This window comes from Macaca nemestrina, chromosome 9 (assembly GCF_043159975.1).
Source record: "Macaca nemestrina isolate mMacNem1 chromosome 9, mMacNem.hap1, whole genome shotgun sequence".
Taxonomy (NCBI): domain Eukaryota; kingdom Metazoa; phylum Chordata; class Mammalia; order Primates; family Cercopithecidae; genus Macaca; species Macaca nemestrina.
Window position 1 is genome coordinate 115,101,823 of NC_092133.1, and position 23,929 is coordinate 115,125,751.

A 23,929-nucleotide genomic window follows, 5' to 3' on the forward strand; every position below is an offset into this window, starting at 1 on the left:
GAATTAGGAAAATGGCACCAGTGTGCACAACCCCAAAATAAGACACTTCTGAAGATGCCAGGCCCAAAGCCATAAACACAGACCACCTTTGGGACCAAGTCATCCAGTCTTTCTCGGCATAAGCAAATGATGAGGCATTGAATACCACTGAGCTGGTCATAAATGCTGGCTCTGCCAACCTCTAGTGATACGAACTTTGACAGTTGATTTGACACTGCTAGGAGCATCTGTGAAATGGTGACAATAATGCCTGTCCCCGTGGAGTTGTATACGGATGAAAGGAAAGAGAATGTCAAAAGCTGCCACACGGTAGGCAAGCAGCGCTAGTTCTCTTTCCTTTCCTGTTTCACTTACTCATCATTAGACATCTGGGACAAGCAGTGACTTCTGCTGTCTTGAAGTTCACTTACTATTAATTCAAACAAGACTTCCTGACTGCAGTCTGCCCTCATTACTGGCAATGTCCTGCCTGATCTCTAAGGCAACAATCACTCATTTTGTAAATACAACCTTCTCATCCCTTAGAAATTAATGAAAATTCCATGAAAACCATTTTCAGGCGCTGTAGTGACATGAAACTTCAGGAACTCATTACCTTAAATGTCTCACCCAAGGAGTTGAAATATTTCAAAAGCCACAGGCATATAATATTAATGCAAGAGTGTGTAGTACCCATAGTCTTCTCTAGAGCAAGTAAGCTTTTAAAATATACTACCCCTAACTTTATTAGGGTTTTCTTACTTGACAAGTTATTCTCTTTGCTTGTTACTTTCTACCCGTGTCTTTTATCACTGCTCTAGAAGAATCAAGAACAAACTATATTGGGTTGAACCCTATGAAATTGCTGATAATTGGTCATTTTTGACCTATGGAAATGACAGTCTCATGAAGGTTTAACCTGCTAGAACTAGGCCAAGGATAAAGGAAATCAGAACAGTTCCTGAGAAAATGTGGTTGGGCTGCTCCCCTGCCCAAGGAGACCTTCACTTTCCAAACACAAGGTCATCACATCGTTGGTGATGTCTGCATTGTTTAGGTCGGGTAAACTTGACATTATTATTTGGGTTCTCTCTCCCCACTAGTAGGGCAGGTGCTAACTGAACAGATGAGTAATTATGACTGCAATAAAAGTCACTGTTGGAGGGGGTAAAACCATTATCTCCACACCCAGACTGAGGACAGCTCGCTTGGTTTGCACAGTTCTTACAACCCACTCCGCTGTGGGCGCCATACCCTCTTGGGGAGTTGCCATCGCATTCCGAAGCTAATGACATTAATCATTAGCCAACTCAGAAAGGTTAATGGGCGGCTCGAGGGAGAGGAATGTTTTTATGGAGTTGATGTTCCTGGGAATTGGATCAGAAGAGCGTAAGGGGGCCCTGGATGGGACAGGAGCATTAACAAGTCCCTCCACCCACCTCATCCCACACAGCAGGACTCTTTAGGCTCAGCAAAGTGCTTCATCCAACACTTCATGAATGAGCCAGAGGACGGCAACCAGGCACGACTCCAGATCCAGCTTCATAATCCCTTCCTAGAACATAGTTTTCTCACTGAGTGTCTTGTAAATTAAAAATGTGTTTGCATTGTTTTTATTCATTTATTTATTTATTGAAGACAGGATCTTGCAATGTCACTCGGCTGGAGTGTTGTGTGGTGCATTCACAGCTCACTACAGCCCTGACCTCCTGGGCTCAAGTGATCCTCCCATCTCAGCTTCCCAAGTAGCTGGCACCAGTGGTGTGCATTACCATGCCTGGCTAATTTTTCTGTTTTTTGTAGAGACGGGGTCTCACTCTGTTGCCTGGGTCAGTCTCGCACTCCTGGGCTCAAACAATCCTCCCACCTCGGCCTCCCAAAGTGCTGGCATTATAGGTGTAAGCCACCATACTGGTGGATTTGAGAAATCTTTAACTTACCAATGGATTCGGTGTTGGGGAGTGAGGAATATCAAGGTCAAAGTAAGAGGGATTATAGCAGAGAATACCAAACCACTCGCTGAAAACTAAACATTTCAGTTACATTGTGATTATTTCACCTACGTACATAAAGAGAACCTCTAAAGATATAAAATATGGAATTGTTTCAACTTTTAAGTTTGCTTTTTTAAAAATGGAAGGTATCTTATTGTAATGCTTTGCACTTATCCCAATCAGAACCAATAAGTCCCCAGACCTCACTCACCTGTAATTACCAAAAAGATCATGGGGCTTCAGGGTGGGGAGAGGAGTTGTTTTGTTTTTTTGAGACAGGGTCTCGCTCTATTGCCCAGGCTAGAGTGCAGTGGTACAATCACAGCTCACTGCACTGCAGCCTTGAACTCCTGGGCTCACGCAATCCTCCTTCCTCAGCCTCATGTGTAGCTGAGACTACATGCGAGCCACCACTCCTGGTTAATTTTTAAAACAATTTTTAATGTAAAAACTGAATCTTACCATGTGGCCCAGGCTGGTCTCAAACTCCTGGGCTCAAGCAATCCTCTTGCCTCAGCCTCCCAAAGTGCTGGGATTACAGCTGTGAGCCACTGTACCGGGCCTGTGTTTTCTTAATTATCCAAATAATCATGACTTTGAGGCCCAATTCCATTACTCAAGAAAGTTATTCTTCTCCCTGCTTCTCCTCCATGGACATGTTGGAGAATTCTGGAGAGATGCTGGATGCGCCACCCACCCATCCCAGTAGTCGCTCATCCCTCCAGCCACCCTGACTCCAAGGCCAGTGCTGCAAAGCCCTGCAAGGAAATTCCCTTGAACAGGCTCAACACTGGCTTCCTCAGGCTGCTCTGCCATCCCCATGCAAGACACTCCAAGTGCAGACACAGGCTCTGCCTTTATTTCTCCAATGCACAGAGAGGAGCAGCCCAATTATTTAGTAAACTTGTGCTGAAGGTGTGGGGCTGATGCAATTACAATTCCAAGAAACATCCCCATGCTTATCAAAAGGGGTTCCTCTAGAGGGCCCCAGCTCCGAAAGCCAGCCTTGGGCCCTTGGCCTAGCTCCTGGCTACCTTTTGCCTGGCTATGCCAACTCAGCCTCCTCTCCACCAGGCTCCAGGTCTCTTTCCCACCTCCAAATCCAGCTGGACCCTCTCAGTCCCAGAACTCAGTGGCAGCCTTTCTTATTCCCACCCCAAGATGACTGGGAGCTTCTCCTTCCTAAAAGGGGAACCCTCCAGCCACCCACCACCTGCAACGCAGCCCCTTGGCCCCAAACACCAGCCCCAATCACCAATGATTATTTTCCATCTGCTGTTCTTCAAAACACCACGCCTGGGGCTGTCACCCAGATAGCACAGGGTCAAACCTAATTCCATTTCTTTTTATTTTATTTTATTTTTTGAGGTGGAGTTTTGCTCTTGTCACCCAGGCTGGAGTGCAATGGCATGATCTCGGCTCACTGCAACCTCCGCCTCCTGGGTTCAACCGATTCTCCTGCCTCAGCCTCCCAAGTAGCTGGGACTACAGGCGCCCACCACTATGCCCAGCTGATTGTTTTTGTATTTTTAGTAGGGACGGGGTTTTGTCATATTGGCCAGTCTGGACTTGAACTTCTGACCTCAAGTGATCAGCCTGTCTCGGCCTCCCAAAGTGCTGGGATTACAGGCCACCACGCCCAGGCAAACCTGATTCAATTTCCTTTCCCAGTCTTTCATCCAGTGTGGAGTAAAGAGAGGATCAAGATACTTTCTGGGTCAGCTCAGGGTTTGCAGTGTCCTAAAACAAATATAATCAGACAAATAGACAAAATATGCATGCATTTATACATACAAACAGATATGTACATACATGTACACGCACACACACACACACACATACTTTCCCAAGACAGTTTCAGAGACAGTCACTAAAATCTAAATCCATATTCAAAGATGCAGCAAGGACAATGTCCTACTAAAAATGGACTCTATTTATGTTGACTAGAACACATTACTTCTCAGCCTACATTTAAAGTAACATTGAGGATGATGCTTATTACACAAATTATTTTTCTTGGACAAACTGAAGTGTTTATTCTGCTAACTTTTCCCAAAACAAAGGAAGTCACAATCGTGAATTGGTTGCTCAGCCTCCCGTAACTACGAGTAACTTTTAAAGAACAGTTCTACTGCTTTAAAAAATATTTTTCCACTGGGCATCACTACACAATAATGCAGTCATAGCTCAAAATATTTTCGAAATTCCTCCTTTGGAATTGCCTCCAGAGCCAAGAGCACATTCCTTTAGAATAGTCTCAATGGTTATAAATCTTTATACCAAGAAGAAGGTGTATTTGATTCTTAAACCAAAAATTATTTTAAAACAGAGCTGGCGAATGTAGGTGATCAAGTTGGGTGACACTGCTTTGGCATACAAAATGTGGTCCTAAAACATTAGGCAAGTTTTCCTGTGCGAAGCATAAGTTATCTCTGAAGGCTATTCACTCAACACACTTTAAATTTTTTTTTAATGTAATACGTTTTTACTCTGTACCAATCCTTGATGGGGCACAAACCCAGAAAACAACTAATTTCAATGTTAAATGGAAATATTTACAATAGTAATATGTATGAAACCTCAAGCATCTCAGAAGAGCGGTGCACTGGAAGAGAAGAAGGGTTGGGAAGGGTCTCAGAAAAGGCTTAAGATACATGTGTCGTAATAATTAGAGTTTTTGCCATGGTCAACTTGAAGGCCACAGCATTTATTTAGATGTATTCATTCCGATATATTTGTTGAAGCACTTACTCCATTGCTTTATAATCATGCTTCAGAATAAAGGAAATTGAACTTCATTTCACCCCCCGGAGTTATTGTAGCGGGATCAAACAAGACATTAATTTTGCCCATGGTCTTTGACCTTTTTTTGCTTCCTAACACACCTTCAGTTATGATCTTGGGCTTTCTTTGAGCAAAAAACCTCTTGGCTTCCATACACCATCGTTCTTTAGGATATCCCTTATGACTTCCAAAACATTCACATGCTTTTCCCGGAATAGCATTGCACACATTTATATGTGATCACATTTTCCTGCCCCATGCATGTTTATGAACCCCGGCACACTTTGCTTAAGGCCAGCCCTTACCGTGTAGCGATATTGCGGCAGCTGCTGAACAGCATCCTGCTATTACAGCCCCTGCATCCTGGTCAGGAAGGGAAGAACCCCAAGGACGGGCTGGGGAAGTGAAGGCACACAGGCAAAGTGGGGTTCCTCCAGATGGCGTTCCATCCCAGCTCTGTGACTGCCTGAGTAAAGAGTGTCTTGGGGCTATGGGTGGCAGGTTTTACTAGTCAGGCCTCCATTTTATATCTCCCCTAAAAGCCTGAAACACCAATGGCTACTCTTGAGTTTCTCAATCACAGTGGAGAGTGGCTCCAAGGCCCTTTCCCAGGAAAATTCAGAAGGGGTAATAATCTCAGAGTTTTCAGCTGTGGCACCAGCCTGAGTTTCTCATGAGGCACCGGACTGTCATTTCTCATCAAAGTCATCTCTTGAACTTCTAAAGTAAACACCCGGAGGAAAAGAAATGAAATGGCTTTGCAACTGAGGAAATTGTACTATGTCAGGTCTACAGGGCGAAATTAGTTGCTATTTCACCAGGCCAGGTACCTATACCCTTATGAATCAAACAGCAGAAGAGGTGAAAAGGAATTTTAGCCATGTCAAAATTTCACCTAGACCCACTGTTTTATACTTTTCTTTGACTTGCTCTATAAATATTTTACTACAACTTTCAAAGTTTATAGGATCCTTAAGACTTGTAAAAAGGTTGAGTAACTAGAAACCAATGACTGATACCTACCACAGGGATCTTGATTTTTTTTTCTTTTTCTGCTGCTGCTTCTTAAGATTCCATGGAACAGATTTCATTCTACCCAGAATTCCTTGAAAGGTAGCTTGAAACTCATCTCCCAGTTGAAGTCATGAATCTGCAGGGGACAAAGAAAAATGGCATCCACATATCAACTCTAGTTGATTTGGGGGCAGTCTCCAGAGTGTCAGAATTCTGGTTTTGGCCCCAGACCTACAGCTTCCAGGGCTCAGACTCCTCAGTAGCTAAGGGTGTGTGCCCCGATGACCTGGTGCTGGCATCACATCCAGATTCCCCAAAACAGAGAGGGCCCAGCCACCTTGTCCTGCTGCGTTCTGGGAATGACAGACATGCCACTGGATTTAAAAGGATATATTTCCAATGGACCCTTCACCAAGTTGCAAATTTTAATTGTATACTAGAGAAAATATGCGTGAGTGTCTTCTGGTTTCCAGTGACTTGAGTTTTGTTGGTTCTTGAACTAATTATCCTGATTCCTTAAAAGTACGTAGGACTATGGTTATCAGTCTAGGCAAAATTAATTCATTTGTACATTTGGATACATTTGTTCTAATGACTGAATCATGTGTCTCTTTTCTTCAAAAATACAGAGTTTGGCCAGTGCACAGTGGCTCACACCTGTAGTCCTAGCACTTTAGGAGGCTGAACCAGAAGGATCACTTGAGTCCAGGTGTTCCAGATCAGCCTGGGCAACATATCAAGACCTCTTCTCTGCAAAAAGCTTTAAACTTAGCTGGACATGGTGGCACACACCTGTAGTCTTAGCTACTCTAGAGGCTAAGGCTGGAGGAACAGTTGAGCCCAGGAGGTTGAGACTGCAATGAGCTATGATACCACACTATGATTGCCCCACTGGGTGACAGAATGAAAGCTTGTCTAAAAAATTTTTTACAAATAAGAATAATACAGGATTTATAGATTAAAATATGGCTCCTGAAATATTAATTTTGAGCTTCAGTTCATTAAGAAAGCCACTGTATTAGTCCATTCTTGCACTGCTATAAAGAAATACCTGAGACTGTATAATTTATAAAGGAAAGAGGTTTGATTGACTCACAGTTCCAAATGGCTGGGGAGGCCTCAGGAAACTTACAATCATGGTGGAAGGGGAAGGGAAAGCAAGGACCTTCTTCACATGGCAGCAGGAGAGAGAAGTGCAAGCAGAGGAGACGCCATATGCTTATAAAACCATCGAATCTCGTGAAGATTCACTCCTGTCACAAGAACAGCATGGGGAAAACCATCCCCATGATCCAATCACCTCCTACCAGGCCCCGCCCCCTACACATGGGGATTATGGCAATTACAATTCTAGATGAGATTTGGGTGGGGACACAGGGCCAAACTATATCAGCCATACATGAAGGGAACGTGAGAAGCTGAAGGTTATGGTTGTTATGCTTTCTAAGTGTCTTTCAGGCCCTGAGCCCACTGTCTCACCTCCATAGTGCAGATATGCCTTAAACACAATTAAAACTGAAACCAACATTAAACAGAACTAAGTGTAAGGAATTAACAGAAATTAATTTTCTAACAGAAAATTAATCTCACATATCAGAGAGACAGTCACCTGTTTAAAGCTTTAATATGAAAGATACTTCTTCGAACAGAAAAACCCCAAAACTCACATATTTTCAAGGTAGTTTTGTACATTAAAAAATAATTCTCTGTATTCCATGATGAATGATTCATCACAGAATGCCTTTTAAAAAACAAAGACATTGAAAATGTGATTGCAGGCTGGGCACACTGACTCACGCTCATAATCCCAGCACTTTGGGAGACTGAGGCAGGCAGACCACTTGAGCCCAGGAGTTTGAGATCAGTCCAGGCAACATGGCAAAACCCCATCTCTACAAAAAAAAAATTTTTTTTTAATTAGCTGGGCATGGTGGTGCATACCTATAGTCCTAGCTACTTGGTGAGGCTGAGGCAAGAAGATTGCTTGAGTCTGGGATGGAGGCAGAGGTTGCAGTGAACTATGATCATGCCACTACACTCCACCCTGGTCAACAGAGTGAGACCCTGTCTCAAAAAAAAAAAAAAAAAAAAAGAAAGAAAGAAAAACTGTGATTGCATGATTGCAGTCACAAATACTTAAACATAACTCTGCAAACTTTTCTGTTACCTTTGAAAAACTATTTCCATACAGGGAGGAAAAAAAAAAAAGCCCTTAGCCTTGTTTTGATAGGGAAATTTGATTATTTATTTCAATAGATTGAGTATGATAGTTATCTGACTTTTGAAAATGTTTCAGGTCTCCTTCCTCTCTGCTATCTTAGGATCTGAGCTTCCTGAAATTTTGAAACAAGGGCCAGGAAATACATTTGCTTAGCCTTTGCTATAACATTCAGCATTAAATAGAAGACATGAAGTATGGCCAGGCATGGCGGCTCACACCTATAATCCCAGCACTTTGGGAGGCTGAGGAAGGCAGATCACTTGAGGCCAGGAGTTCCAGACCAACCTGGGCAACATGGGGAAACACTGTCTCTACCAAAAATACAAAAAATTAGCCAGGTGTGGTGGTGCACACCTGTGGTCCCAGCTACTCAGGAGGCTGAAGCTGGATGATTGCTTGAGCCTGGGAGGTGGAGGCTACAGTGAGCCAAGATTGATTGCCACTGCACTCCAGCCTGGGTGGCAAGGTGAGACTCCATCTCAAGAAAAAAAGAAGAAGAAGAGGAGGAGGAAGAGGAAGAGGAAGAAGGAAGAAGAGGAAGAAGAAGAAGAAGAAGAAGAAGAAGAAGAAGAAGAAGAAGAAGAAGAAGAAGAAGAAGAAGAAGAAGAAGAAGAAGAAGAAGAAGAGAAGAAAAAGAAGAAGAGCAAAAGGCATGAGTTGAGAGGCAGAGAATATTCTTGCAAATCCAGGATACTTTCTTGGAGGAAATGGTCTTTCTATTTTCAGTCCCTTGTTTTATTCTTATTATGACTCAGGGACATGCTTTCCTTTGTATATTTGATCATCAAAAGATCCTTTCTATATTTGGAAAATTCTATGGTTATGTTTGACTTTCTTGTTTTACATGGGGTGGGGGCGGGCAGGGAGGCAATTCTTGAAGTACACCGTGCCTCATCACAGAGGTTATAGTTGCTCAGTGGAGTCTGATATTCATGTCTTTCTGTGCTGGATGTGTTTTTTCTTTTTAATATAGGCATATGCACTTTGCATTTCACATTTCCATATGCATTTTGACTAGGTAAGTAAGACACAAGATAGGCCATTTTCACATTTTTTCTGCTTCAAGCAACTAAATTGTACACCCTATACTGACGACAGGCACAGCTTGGCACCAAACTAGATGTGAGAGAAAGATCTGGGGTGTATCAGAGAAGCATCCGCAGACTTCAGAGCCTGCTGGTTCTTTTGAAAATAATTGCCGAGTTTCATCTGCTATCACCTGCTTTACCTGCGTTCCTTTTGATAACTGCCTTCCTTTCAGGGCTGATTGAATAAGAGCTATTGATTTCGTGCTTCAAGATCTCACAAGCTTCAGTCATGAAAATGAGATCTGGCCTGAGGGGAGAAAACCGCTTCCTGCCCAGCGCAGAGCCCAAGCAGGGACAGCGGCCGGATCTGTTCAGTGCTCATTAACAAGGTAACTTTGCCATTTATCAAAGCGCAGGACCAGTCTGGCGAGCCAAAACCAGAACACGAAAAGAGGTCTTTCTTCTGAAGTTCAGATGTAAAATATTTTCCATGTTTCCAATAATGTTTTTAAAGCCTCAACTTTTGTCCATACCATAATTTTCTGGGAGTTTTCCTAATTAACAATGCTGATGGGTACGGACTGTGTCTTTTCATAGAGAAGGCATTTAAGGGCATCTACAACTCACAAGTTCAATAAGATTACCCAGAATTAACATGCCTTTGATGAGACATTCGTTTATTATCTCTAGTTATTTCTCAGTAATCACACAACTGGCCTAATGACACAATGGGCTTTATAATAATGAATTTTCAAAAGAAAGCAAACATTTCCTTTGAGGCTATATTCTCCAATGAATTTGGCATGCCCTGGTTTGAAGACTTTCATCTCCAAATAGGCTGGGGTTTCTCTTTTATCTAGCGGCCTGCCTTGCTGAAACTTTCTCCGACACACAAAGGAAAGTCTAAAAAGTGTCCAGTTCTATCCAAGACTTCAAAAGTACTCAGAGGGAGCCAGATAAAATCTGTCCCAGGATTTTTTCTCTCCCCGACAAATGTTTAGGAAAACCTTACTTCTGAGTCCAGGGCTACATGGTTAGGACTGAAGATGCTAATGAAAAACTGTTTCACTTAGGAACTTTGAGTGAGTCAAAATTAGAGAAGTCTTGTTACCCAAAGGCCTGTGGTTTTATTATACAAGGCCATATACTTCACCAAGGCCAATAAAGTCATTCAAACAACAACGTGTCAAAAGACAGAATATAGGCAAAAGGTTCCGACCCATCTAGTTGGTTGTGGATTCTCCTAACTCAATCACCTTTGAAAACACCCTCGTAAAAGGTGAATATAAGGCCTGTTAGGCTTCAGAACACAGTGGTTGTAGGGCAGAGACCTTCAATCACAGGTCGCTAGAAACACTCTCCAGATCAAAGTCATTCTAGTAATTGTCATTGTGCATGATGGAAATCTGAGTCCTGGGTTTGTGCCTTCCTTCCCCAGAACATGATTATTACTGAAATAGATGCATGTTGGCTTTCCAGATTGTGAAGTTAAGCTGTAAGGGTCTGCCTTGTCATGACCTCACTGGCTGTGCATGGTCTAAACTCAACCACCTCCCAGTCTCCAGATTGAACATCTTAATGTATTAACTTAGAATATACTTCTTGTAAACTTTCTTCCAACCCAGATGCTACTCATTTTGTTGGTCAAACAAACAAACAAAAAATTCAATCTAAAGTCAACAGTTACACAAAGATATGAATATAAGAAAGTCTGAACAAGAATGATTCCAGGATAGAAAACGTTAATAAACCAATTAACAAAATCTGTGAGCAATGCTAACCTTCAAAAGAGGATAAGGTTACATTTTGTTTAAAGACCAAAAAAAAAATCCTAATTAGTATCATACTCTAAAATATACCTTTTATTGAAAGCTAAGTTTTTATTTTTAATTAGTTCAATAAATGGCAATGGGCAGCCTTCTCCTACTTAGCGAACTCATCAGGCTATAGAATTGTTGTAGGAAATTAGCTCCATTTCAGTCTTTGATCCTTGAAGACCAATGTGTGCAATTTTGCTGGAATAGTGTCCAAGCAAGACCTTAGTGAAGGAAAAGTCTTAGTGTCCCTTAAAACTCCTTTAAATATGTAAAAAAGCACAATGTCAGGGACCAGGGCACCGTCTACATTAAGCAAAGAACAAAGTCGGTCACTTCCCATAAAGGGAAGGATTTACATTAAACTTTCCCCAGCAAAAAAAGAAAAAAGAAATTAAAAAGATCAGACTGTGTTTTCTAGGGAAATCTCTGAATCTCCTTTTGTGCCTAATAATCTTCATTTACTGGGACACCTAAGCTTCTTTGTGACTTTTCGCCTAAATATATATCCAAAGTTGTCTTCACCGCCTCATTAAAGTAAAACAATATCATAATATAATAAGTTTTTACATTTAAAAAGTTTGTTTTTTAATCCCAGGCAATGACTTTTTTCAAACTATGCAATAATAAGATACTCCCTGAAAGTTTGTTTTGTTTGCCTCTGGGCTTGTCGTTTTCATTTTCCTGCCCTTTGCTTACTTTTCTGTTGCTACTAAAAGGTAACCTTATTCAGGCATCTCTCTCTCCCTCTCTCTCTCTCTCTCTCTGTGTGTTTATATTATTTATTGATAGATATATCTCTTAAATAATGAACTTTGCAAAATAAAATCACATTATGATGAGTTTTTTAAATCCTATCCTTAATTCTGTAATGGTGTTTCCTTGCTTTGCTTAAAACAAGTGGACCACTGTTTGCCTTTGAATTTCTTTTCATGAAAATATTCTTTTAAATATATGCTTGCTTTAACAGAATTTAACCTGGTGATTTTGTTGTGACTGGTGCTAGCTAAAATTTGAGAGCAGCCTCATGTCCACAAATGTTATATACCTTTATGCAGCTAGAATGGTTTGCTAAACATTTGCTCTATATTCCAGATTTATGATCTACCTTCATTCCTCTGTGGCCCTTAGTTTTCAGCCATATTTTCACATCATCCTTCTCTCCTCCCCACACAGGTTCAAAGTTCCATTTACCCAGAATTCTTCTCAAAGCTCAACAAGTATATCAAATTTCCACTTCAGCATAGTGGGACTATCTCATACAATCTGCAACTCTCAATCTCATATACAATGATATTTTAATTGTGTGTCTTATTTGCAAGATATCTGATCATGCGGTATTAAGCAAGTTCCTATATTTACTTTGGAGCAATATTTCTTTCCTGGGGCTCATTTGGCCGGCTTCATGTGCTGGTGTAATAATATATCATACACAAACTTAGGGAAGAAATTAGAAAAACAGTCTATTCAGAAGAAGTATTTAAGAAGTCTACTGGGTTGGAAGACTTTCTCCCCTAGTTGAGATCATTTTATTTTTCTTAAAAAAAAGATTAATCTATAAATTATGTCCTAGGAGAAAAACCTCACAGTGGATATTGTAAGCACCAAATCCCTTTATACCCTTTATTTGTGTAGCAAAGCATCTCCACGCCTTGTGAGAACCATACTGCTCTTCAAGATGGCGGGCTCTGGAGCAGAATTCCCTGCCTCTCAAAGGCTGAGTCCTCCTCTGAGTTGGGACTAAGCCATTCTGCCTCCTGTAGTTTCATGGGCCTCACCTGGCCTGCATGCGGTATCCCTGGTTTGAATTCATCTGTGCCATTCCCCTCCCCTGCCAGATACTCAAGAGGATACCCATCCCCACATTCCAGATAGAAAACAGTCCTTACTGTTAGCTAAGAAACTGATCTCTATCTCTGCGTTTACAAAAACAGAATCCCCATACCTGAACCTTCAGCTCTTATAAAAGTACTTTTGTTGAGGTGGCCACTGATTTGTTGATGTTGTACTTATGTTGGGTCGCCCAAAAATGGCTGCCTGGAGCAGCTGACCACAAGAATTCCTCCCTATCTCCTCCTCCTTCCATTGTAGCTGCATAAAGGAATATAACATTGGTGGACGTGAGACGATTCTCCAATTGTTTTTTTTTTCTTAGAGACGAGGTCTTGCTATGTTGCCCAGGCTGGTCTTGAACTTGTGGCCTCAAGCGATCCTCCTGCCTCAGTCTCTCAGGTGGCTGTGATCACAGGTATGAGCCACCATGCCTGCCTGCAATTAGTTAACACCAGTCACAACAAAACTACCGGTTAAATACATATATTTATATTTAATGTATATATTTATATACATATAAATATATAGATATTTTTATATATATGTATTGGTATATATATGAAATTGATGTGGAGGCTTCTTCTAAACCCTTATTCCCAGTCTGTTTACCTTGCACCAGGGCTTGTACAGGGCAAAAACAGCAACAGCAGAACACTTGGTACCAAAGGAAAAGGGAGAGTAATACCTTGTGTTGGCTCTTGCTCTCTGCCTCCCCACATCCCCCTCTCCACATCTCGTTGTTCCACTTAACTATTGCTGTGGAACAAATCACCCCGAAAAGTTAGCCACTTCATACCTCCAGTTCTTTATGCTTGCAAATTTGGTGGGTCAGGGTTTTGGTCAGAGTACAGGGAAAATGGCTTGCTCAGCTACACCTGGAACCTCAAATGGAAAAACTCTACAGCTAGGGGTGACAAAATGGCTAGAGACTGGAATCTTCCGGAAGCACCTTCACTTGTATGCCTCATCACTGATGCTGGCTGTCAGTTGGGACCTCAGTCAGAGCACTTACATGTGCCATCTCCACATGGTATGGACGTCGTCACAAGATGGCCGGCTCGGGGTCCTGTTGCAGGTATGCCAGTGAACAAGGTGAAAACTGTGTCAGTTTTCCCAACTGAGTTGTGAAAGTCATGCAGTATTCTGTTGGCTAGAAGAAAGTAACAAGCCCACCCAGATTTAAGGGAAGTAGTGTCAAAAATTTGCAGTCATTTTTTTAAACTACCATGCTTATCAACATTTTCCCTTAAGGCAATATTTTTAGTGCTTTCAAAACTCTCTCTTCATAAGTTTCCCCCCAACACACACAGACACAGACACACACACACACACACACACACACACACACACACACACCCCCTATAATGCACTTTAACATAGGATATTTATGTTTCATTTTTCTCTGACTATACCTGACATTTCGTCCTTTGTCTGTACAAGGTAACCAAAAAAAAAAAAATGTGGCTGAAAAAAAATTGAACTTTTAAGGAAAGACCAAAGAAAAGAATCTAGATTCAAAGTCAGGAGAACCGGGAGAGCCCAGTGGTCTAAGTTGCAGTCTGGGACTGAAAGCAGAAGGATGCAGATATCCCGACTCAAGGCCATCAAGCAGAGAGAGCGACTTCTCCCTTCCCCACCTTCTGTTCTACTCAGGCCTCCAAAGGATTGAATGGGCCTCATCCACATTGAAGACAGCAAACTGCTTCACTCAGTCCACCCGTTCAAATGTGAATCTCACCCAGAGACACCCTCCCAAACACACCCAGAAGAACGTCTAACCAAATATCTGGGACTTCATGTCTCAGTCAAGTTGACACATAAAATTAACCATTACATTCACAAAGACATAGGAACCTATTCTCAAATTCAGACATTTGTTCATTCACTAAACAAATATTTATTAATGTTTCATGTGCCAGGTATGGTGATATAAGCTGAGAATACAATGAGGAAAAAAAAGCAAAGATGTAATACAAGGACATATTTCCTATCTATATCAACCTATTTCATCTCTGATAAGTCTAGATTATAAAATAGTATAATAGTACAGTAATTAGAAGTAAAATTTTGTTCCTTTAACCTGAAAATTGGGCCATCCTCTAAGTTGAAGATAATATTTTTCTCCCCCATGTTATCTCAGAAGTTACGTAACAGCTTCTATTTTGTACTATTAATCTGAAATTGGGAGAAATATACACAAAATTCCTAAGTAAATATTCATATTTAATTCATTCTCCACATGCCCATGTGCCATGAATGTCAGAGGTTTCATTTCATTTCAACTGGTAATAAATTAAAGCCCACCAAGAGATGGAATGGTTTGAGAAATACCATAAACAATGTACAATTATGACTGTATATTTTTCCCCAACTTTATCATGCCATAATTGGCTAAAGACTTTTTTTTTTTTTTTTTTGAGATGGAGTCTCGCTCTGCCACCCAGGCTGGAGTGCAGTGCTGTGATCTCAGCTCACTGCAAGCTCCACCTCCCTTGTTCATGCCATTCTCCTTCCTCAGCCTCCCGAGTAGCTGGGACTACAAGCACCCGCCACCATGCCTGGCTAATTGTTTTTGTATTTTTAGTAGAGAACGGGGTTTCACCATGTTAGCCAGGATGGTCTTGATCTCCTGACCTCGTAATCCACCCGCCTTGGCCTCCCAAAGTGCTGGGATTACAGGTGTGAGCCACTGCGCCCAGCCGCTAAAGACTTTTTAAGAATGAAATCTACAGTGAAAATTAAAATAAATGGAAATTTTTCTATGCTAAAAGATCTCCTGTCACAGTTATTTTAGCACATATAAAATGCAAGATAGAAATGTCTGCCTTTTAGATACCTCTTTAATGGTGTTACAGTCATCATCACAGTTTAAGTATGTTGATATTAATAACAATTATTATTTGGATATTTATATGTATGGTGCTAAGTAACTATTTCCACTCTCATTCAATTCAGAAGCATGAATCAGGTTTTAAATGCATCTATATTTCTAACTGGTATAAGTATATAGGAAAAATATCTTATGCATCAACATGTCCATAGAGCTTTATCATCTATCATATATTTATAAACATACAAATATCAACATATATGTACAGAGAGAAGGAAAGCGATTTTTAAGAACATAACTATATATAACACAATGTTTTGTAAGGGACACGATCCATCTGTTCATACATATTTGGGGTTGAATAACATTCTATAGATTATATAAAGAATGTTCCCAATTTACAATCAAGGCAGCTGAGGCCCTAAAAAGTTAAATTTCTACCCATGTTTTTTCTCATTTGCTGCTTTCCCCAACCCTCCTCAATGTTTCTTTACAACTGTATGTTTTCATAAAAGCAAATAAAAAAAGATATAAAATTTACATTTGCTTTCATCACAGTGTGCAGTATACACAGTGAATGGTATTCTTCTAGCACTGAGTAACTTGGAGATCACCTTGCATCATTTCTAATTTCCCCAAATAGGCAAAGTCAACGTCAAGGTTAAAACTATCACGTATTGAACTTCCTTTCCGTGTTGAGTGAGTGCAAAATATGCTCCTTTTTGAAAATTCCCAGAGGTTATTCAGGGTTGTTGAGGCATAAAGAAAACAGGGCTCACACCCCAAAGCCATTGTTTCCTTCCCTGAGCTTCATTAAGACTTTGCTGCCCATCAGCCCAGTACCAGAGAGCCAAACTCGAGAGCCCAGGCTCATAGATTTGGTATCAGTCTGGAAAGCACGAGTGTGAAATGGAAGCCACATTCACTTAGTTCCCTTTACAGAAGTGTCAGCTCCATTCAGAAACCGACTGTCTTCCCTGCCAGCGAAGGACAGGAGAGTGCTTTGTCTCGTTCACTCCATCACGCAAAACCATTTGATGGGCTTGACAGCATTGCTTGCTAATTACGGGGCAAGCTTCTCAGCACAAGGTTTGTTGCATCAACAGGTCCCCGAACAATCCAGCAATTGTTTGGGGGAAGCTTGGCCACTTGGGGTTGAGCACTTTTACGTCAATTATCCCCACCGGTTGTCATGACTTGGAGCCGCTCTAGTGGAATGAAGGGAACAAAACGATACGGAATGCTGAGGCCTGCACACAGCAGACTGGCTCCGGAGAACATTCCAGTTGTATCTATGTTTCTGGCTGTTGACGATATGATGAGAGGTCGCTGCCCCACACCACCCCTGCTCCAGGAAAACATGAAAGAGCACCCGTTTGGGAGAGTCTAGCATTTAGATAGAAAGGGCTCATTCCATAGAAATGTAATTATTTTCAACCCAGTCTATGTCTGTTGGGAATTTGTGATTTTTGAAATATTAACAAAAAGGCTGAAAAAATAAATTCTCTTTCATTAGTGCTTTTTTTGTTTGTTTTTTTTGTTTGTTTGTTTGTTTGTTTTTTGGAAAGAGAGGGAGGTAGAATTAGGAGAAGATGAGAAACAATATACTGTCTTGATGGATATGGAGTCATAGCGTTTGAAAAGAAAAAAACATTAAGAACTGAGAAAAGGCTGAGGTGGGTGGATAACCTGAGGTCAGGAGTTCGAGACCAGCCTGGCCAACCTGGTAAAATCCCATCTCTATTAAAAATTTAAAAATTAAAACCCCGTCTCTACTAAAAAATACAAAAAAAATTAGCCAGGCAAGGCGGCGGGCACCTGTAGTCCCAGATACTCGGGAGGCTGAGGCAGGAGAATGGCATAAACCCGGGAGGCGGAGCTTGCAGTGAGCCGAGGTCCGACCACTGACCACTGCACTCCAGCCTGGGTGACAGAGCGAGACTCCGTCTCAAAAAAAAAAAAAAAAAAAAAATTAAAAAATTAGATGGGCGTGGTGGCGGGTGCCTGTAATCCCAGCTACTTGGGAGGCTGAGACAGGAGGATGGCTTAAACCCAGGAGGCAGAGGTTGCAGTGAGCCAAGACCGTGCCAGTGCACTGCAACCTGGGCAACAAGAATGAAACTCTTTCTGGAAAAAAAAAAAAAAAAAAAAAAAAGTGAGAAAAGGAAAGGAAAGTACAGTAGAGAGTGCCATTAGTTCACTGAAATTCATTTTCCACTTCTTCCTGAGCACAGTCTAGACTACATTTTCCAGCGACTCTTGCAGTTAGGTAGGGTGTTCAGTCCAGTGGATCATGACCAAGCAATGAGGAACCCAGGCCTTCAGGGAGTGGGCATGTCTCGTCCATGGTTTTTCCCCTTCTCACAAGTGGAAACTCAGACATGCCTCTATAATCAGCTTCAGCCATGCAGATGACAATTCCCCCAGAGAACAGGGGGCAGGGGAGGACGGAGCAATGACTTGAAAGGAACCTGTGTCCTTAAATAACTGTGGAACAGAATAGGCTGCACCCGGAACATTTATTTTGGATGGTTGTACAAAAGAAACTTCTTCATCTTTTAAACTTCTGTACTGTTGAGTCTGTGTTATGACAGCTCAGCTTTTACCCCACCTAATATAAAAATAATTCTCAAATCAGATCAGAAAGAGATTCTCCAGGTCCCATGCTTCCTTTACCAGTTCTTCATATGTCACCTGTCAGCTAGGCAAGGTGGCTCATGTCTATATCCCAACACTTTGAGAGGCAGGTGTGGGAGGATCACTTGAGTTCAGGAGGTTGAGACCAGCCTGGGCAACATGGCGAAGCACTGTCTCTACAAAAAATACAAAAAAAATTAGCCAGGCATGATGAGGTGCACCTGTAGCCCCAGCTACTCAGGAGGCTAAGTTGAGAGGACTACTTGAGCCCTGGAGGTCAAGGCTGCAGTGAGCTGTGATCGCGCCCCCACACTCTAGCCTGGGCAACAGAATGAGACCCTGTCTCCAAAAAAAAAAAAAAAAAAAACAACAACAACAACAAGCAAACAAACAATAAAAATGTCACACCTCATTGCGCAGAAAGCCAAACCTTGGCCAAGACGAGGGGCAATGATCCCCCAGCCCCTCAACTCTTTCCTCAGGCAAGCAGCTCACTCGAGCAGCCGTGATGAGCTGTGATGATCTTCAGCTCTCCCTTTGGAAGAGTTTGTTGTTGTCATCTCAAAGCAGCAGTCAAAATGTTCTCAGGCTTGTGAGGGTTGGGTGACCTTCCTTCTGAGAAGGGGCAACACAGTCCACAGCTCACAGAATCTCTCTCTTACCCAGAGGCCAGCAAGGAATTGTGAATGCAGGAGTCAAGTGAAATATGTGGAAATAGCCCGAATGCCTGCGTCTTTTAAGACTCACATACGAGAAGGAAATAATCATTTTTCCAGAGAGAATTCTGTACGGAGGATTATTCAGAGTGAGGTGTTACCCTACTGCTCAGAGGCAGGCAATGGGTTTAACTCATTCTCTGAAGTGATTTTTACCTTTGATTTTAAAAAGTGATGGAGATCAAAGAACGTGGTATGTTTGGGTTGTGAGTAGATTTATACACAAGATTAATATGTTATTGATTAATACATTAGGTTTTCATTCATATTTAGGTTTAAAGCGAATTTTATGTAATGATGGGAATGTTCTGTGTCTGTGCTGACCAATATGGTAGCCACTATCCACATGTGGCTAAGAAGCACCTGAAATGTAGCTAGTACAAATGAAAAAATATGTTTCTGTTGCCTGGGCTGGAGTGCAGTGCTGCGATCTCGGCTTACTACAACCTCCATCTCCCAGGTTCCAGCGATTCTCCCACTTCAGCCTCCCAAGTAGCTGTGATGACAAGCACCCACCGCTATGCCTGGCTAATTTTTTATATTTTTAGTAGTGACGGGGTTTCATCATGTTGGCCAGGCTGGTCTCGAACTCCTGACCTCAGGTAATGTGCCCACCTTGGCCTCCAAAGTGCTGGGATTACAGGCGTGAGCAACCGCGCCTGGCTGAAGAAGGGTATTTTTAATTATATTTAATTTTAAGACATTTACATTTGAATAGCCACATGATGCTAGTGGCTACTGTACTAGAAAGCATAACTATGGACAAAGGATAAGCAACTTTTTTTCTCTAAAGGACCAGATAATAAACATCTTGGGCCTTCTGAGAAGTGTGTCTTCATCACAATGATTCAGTCCTGCCGTCGTAGTGCCAACAGCAGCCATAGAAAATGTATAAATGGACATGGCTGTGTTCCAGAAAAACTTTATTCACTAGAATCACTGACAAATTTGTAAATACTTTCCATGATATTTTCAGCTACTAAGGCTAAGTAGATTTCCACCAGAGTGTTAGTGCCAATATAATTCAGTATCTGGATTTTTTTTTCCCTTCTTCGGTAAGAACCCAAGGAAAGGAGTGTTTTACGTAGAAGATTGAATCTCACATGTTAGCATTTCGGACCCTGTTGGACTTGATGGGAGAAAACTTTGGGGCAGAATGGTTTTCCTTCCTCGTGCTCCCACAAACCACATTCCAGAATGAACGGGCCCTTGTTCTGCCTCCTTGAGGAGCTCTGCTCTGTGCCCCAGGCCTTGTCATGAGTGTCAGCTCCTATCAGACCTTCATCTTTACACAGCTCAGAAATGTAGGAAAAATCGCCCTGGCCAGTTTCTCTTCCACAACTAAATCTGTCCTTTCAAAGCTCATTTTTCATGCCACCTTTATTTTGTGCCAAGATTTGAAGATTAAAAAGGTAAATAAATCAAAAACCCCTTTTACCACATGGTAAAAACAAATCAATACACTCAATTTCCCAGAGTCTCAGAGAAGCCATGCATCATTTTTTTTACATTTCACCTCAAAAACCATTACTGGCAAATATAGGATACGCTATTTCCTGCACATCAGGGCTCAGCGAGGAAGAGAAATGGAAAAAAGAGAGTTTTGAGGTGAAAGAGTCACAGCAAATAAAGAATCTGGATTAGCCTCAAAATGATATGCTTTGCACAATCAGACATGTGGTTTAATATTAAAGAAATACTTAATTTCAGTTTACATTTGTACCTTAAAACATGGCTGTGTACCTTAGAGAAAGACTTTCTTCCCCTGGACCAAGAGTGGTGGAGATGATCACAGCCCTGAGAATAAATGCTGATCGATCATTAGGAAAGCACGGGGTTAGATGTATAATATCATCAAAGTTATATCACTAATTGTTTCCAACTGTGGTCATTCTGGAGGAAAATGAGTTCTTCTATGCAGCCATAATATTGTCAACATTAAGTAGGAAATGGTCACATACATATGACACCCAGCACAGAATAAAAAACAAAGTTGGGCAAGGCACAATGGCTCATACCTATAATCCCAGCACTTTGGAAGGCTGCGGCAAGAGGATGGCTTGAGCCCAGGAGTTCAAGACCAGTCTGGGCAACATAGGGAGACCTCACCTTTACAACAAAATTTTTTTTTTTTTTTTTTTTTTTTTTTTTGAGACGGAGTCTCGCTCTGTCGCCCAGGCTGGAGTGCAGTGGCCGGGTCTCAGCTCACTGCAAGCTCCGCCTCCCGGGTTCACGCCATTCTCCTGCCTCAGCCTCCGGAGTAGCTGGGACTACAGGCGCCCGCCACCTCGCCCGGCTAGTTTTTTGTATTTTTAGTAGAGACGGGGTTTCACCATGTTAGCCAGGATGGTCTCGATCTCCTGACCTTGTGATCCGCCCGTCTCGGCCTCCCAAAGTGCTGGGATTACAGGCTTGAGCCACCGCGCCCGGCCTACAACAAAATTTTTAAAAATTAGCCATGCATCATGATGCTTGCCTGTAGTTCCAGTTACTTGGGAGGCTAAGGTGGGAGGATTGCTCAAGCCCAGAAGGTTGAGGTTGCAGTGAGCCATCATCGTGCTACTGCACTCCAGCCTGGGCCACAGAGCAAGACCCTGTCTTGAAAAATAAATAAATGAATACAGTTAAAAATCAAAAACAATAACCCAGCACTTTGGGAGGCCAAGGTGGGCAGATCACCTGAGGTCAGGAGTTCAAGACCAGCCTGGCCAACATGGTGAAATCCCATCTCTACTAAAAATACAAAAATGAGCTAGGTGTGGTGGCAGGCACCTGTAATCCTAGCTACTCAGGAGGCTAAGACAGGAGAATTGCTTGAACGCGGGAGGTGGAGGTTGCAGTGAGCCGAGATTGCGCCACTGCACTCCACCCTGGGTGGCAGAGTGAGACCCTGTCTCAAAAAAAAAATGGAAAAAAAAAATAACCAATGTTAATGGAAGCAACTCTGTATATGTTTTTGCCTTTTCTCTGGTTTGTTGCATCACCTTCTAAACTTAGCACTAAGTGTCAGCAGAGGATGGCCTAGTTGTGGTGCTTCTCGGAACACACGCAGAGGAAGGGCCTGAGGATGACAGAACAGAGTTTAAATGAGGAACTGCTCATGTCTGCTTCCTCAGATTGTTTCCTAGTTCTTTGCCTCTGTTTCTCGGTACCTCTGGCTTTCCAGTGCTCCACACTAGCAATAACAAAGGCCCTGCTAGCACCCACACCCCAAGCTTCACTTCGCCTTAGTCAGCAGCTGTCGGGTTCTATGCCCCATGTGGCTAATTACTGAGCCTGTCTGTTAGAAGGGCCAGCTTCGGTGTCAGCCAGCCAGGGTGCACTAGAAGCCAACGATGTAACTCTCCAGGATGAGTCAATAGGTGCAGGTAGAAGGGAGGGGTGGGGAAAAGAGAGCCCTGAAGACACCACTCCCTTCTAAAATTCTGCCAAAGAGAAAGAAGAGCAAGAACACAGAGGAAGGAAAGGAAAAACAACACGAAGAGGACAACCCAGTACCGGAAGGAGACCCGGATGGTTTTCTGCCCCCTGCAGACCCTCAGCTCTCAGGGCCCTGCCTCAGGAGCCATCTGAGAATGTGGTCTCCAATGTAGGTCTCCTGTTGGGAGATTTGTCTGGAATATTCCACAAAGATTTTGAATGCACAGTTAAAATCATACCACCTCTGTTTGATGTAGGCAAGAGACTGCTCAAGCCCTCAGTTCGAGGGTGAAGAAGGCTCTGGAAGTTTCTCATGCCCTGGTTATGACAGCTGCAAGAGCCTCTCCCAGAGCCACGACGTGCCTGACTGCATTCTGTAACCGGAGCAACAAAACATTTCCTCCAGCCCCCAGCCAGGGGAAACACATTCCCCACCTCAGGCTCCACAAGGGCTGCCTGGGGCTCTTGGCAACCCCTTAGGGTTGTCTTCAGGAGAAGAGTCCCAGTCTCCCTGATTCTAGAGGATATGAGGAGTGAGAGAGTCCTATAAACTCAGACCCGGTCAGGCCTGCTCTCAACTGGAGTGACCAAAACCTCATTCAGTATCTACCCACTCATAAGGTCTATGACAGCCTTTTACTCATTTAGGGTTTACAGTGTGTGATAATCCCCTTTCCTCTCACCCCAACTCCACCCACCAAAAAAACAAACAAACAAAAACGCCGCTGAGATAATATCCACATTGACTCAACACTGACCAAAGAACCTGGATCTCCTTTTATGGCAACTGTTCTCCAATTTCTGACTCAGAAACTTAGGTCACCACTGGCCTTGAATGAGGTGATCTGCATTCTAGTCCATCCCCAGGAGATTCATTTAATCACATAGTGACATGGTTTGGCTCTGTGTCCCCACCCAAATCTCATCTCCAACCGTAATCCCCACGTGTCGAGGGAAGGATCTGGTGGGGAGTGATTGGATCATGGAGGCACCTTCCCTTGGGCTGTTCTTGTCATACTACGTGAATTCTCATGAGATCTGATGGTTTTACAAGGGGTTCTTCCCACTTCGCTCCTGTCTCTCCCGCCACCATGTGAGGAATGTGCTTGCTTCCTCACCTTCCGCCATGATTGTAAGTTTCCTGAGGCCTCCCCAGCCATGTGCAACTGTGAGTCAATTACACCTCTTTCCTTTATACATTACCCAGTCTCAGGTAGTATCGTTAGAACAGTGTGAAAATGGACTAATACACACGGGTTTTTTTAATGCATATAAAATGACAGCTGAAAGAATGACCATCTCTCAAATTCTATGGCTCTCTAAAATAAATGGCCAAATCTAAGATGCTAGAAAGTATTGTACATGGATTGACAAAGCCCTGAGGAAGAGGGATAAAAGCAAATGAAACCATCTTAATTACAACTGAGGACAAATGGCCAAATTTGCTACTTTATTAGTATTCCTGATCATTAAAGGAGTTAACGATACCTAAGAAAGTCAAGAGTCTTAACAAGGAGTTCTAGACACCTGGAAGGGTAGGATGTTAACCTCTGCAGTTAACTCAGATCTACCATGGAAAGAAGTCTAGCTTATTCTTTGTAGTGATATAAGAAAAGTGTTTTAGAAAACTACTTTAACAAAGGGTCCAGCTGGGGGAAA

The 23,929-nt window shown here is 42.4% G+C and overlaps 1 long non-coding RNA gene across 11 annotated transcripts in view; it reads right to left on the reverse strand.

Moving 5' to 3' along the window:
• Positions 1-23,929, reverse strand: part of LOC105479964 (uncharacterized) — a 295,667-nt gene that overhangs the window by 174,503 nt on the left and 97,235 nt on the right. For 9 of the 11 annotated variants that reach the window (XR_011608178.1, XR_011608182.1, XR_011608179.1 and 6 more), the window contains 2 exons: positions 5,781-5,907; positions 3,623-3,713 (listed from right to left, as the gene is read on the reverse strand). This is a non-coding gene — a long non-coding RNA (uncharacterized lncRNA). Of the gene's footprint in view, positions 1-3,622; positions 3,714-5,780; positions 5,908-13,679; positions 13,818-23,929 lie in introns of all 11 variants that reach the window. The other 2 variants (XR_011608174.1, XR_011608175.1) reach the window with 2 other exon arrangements.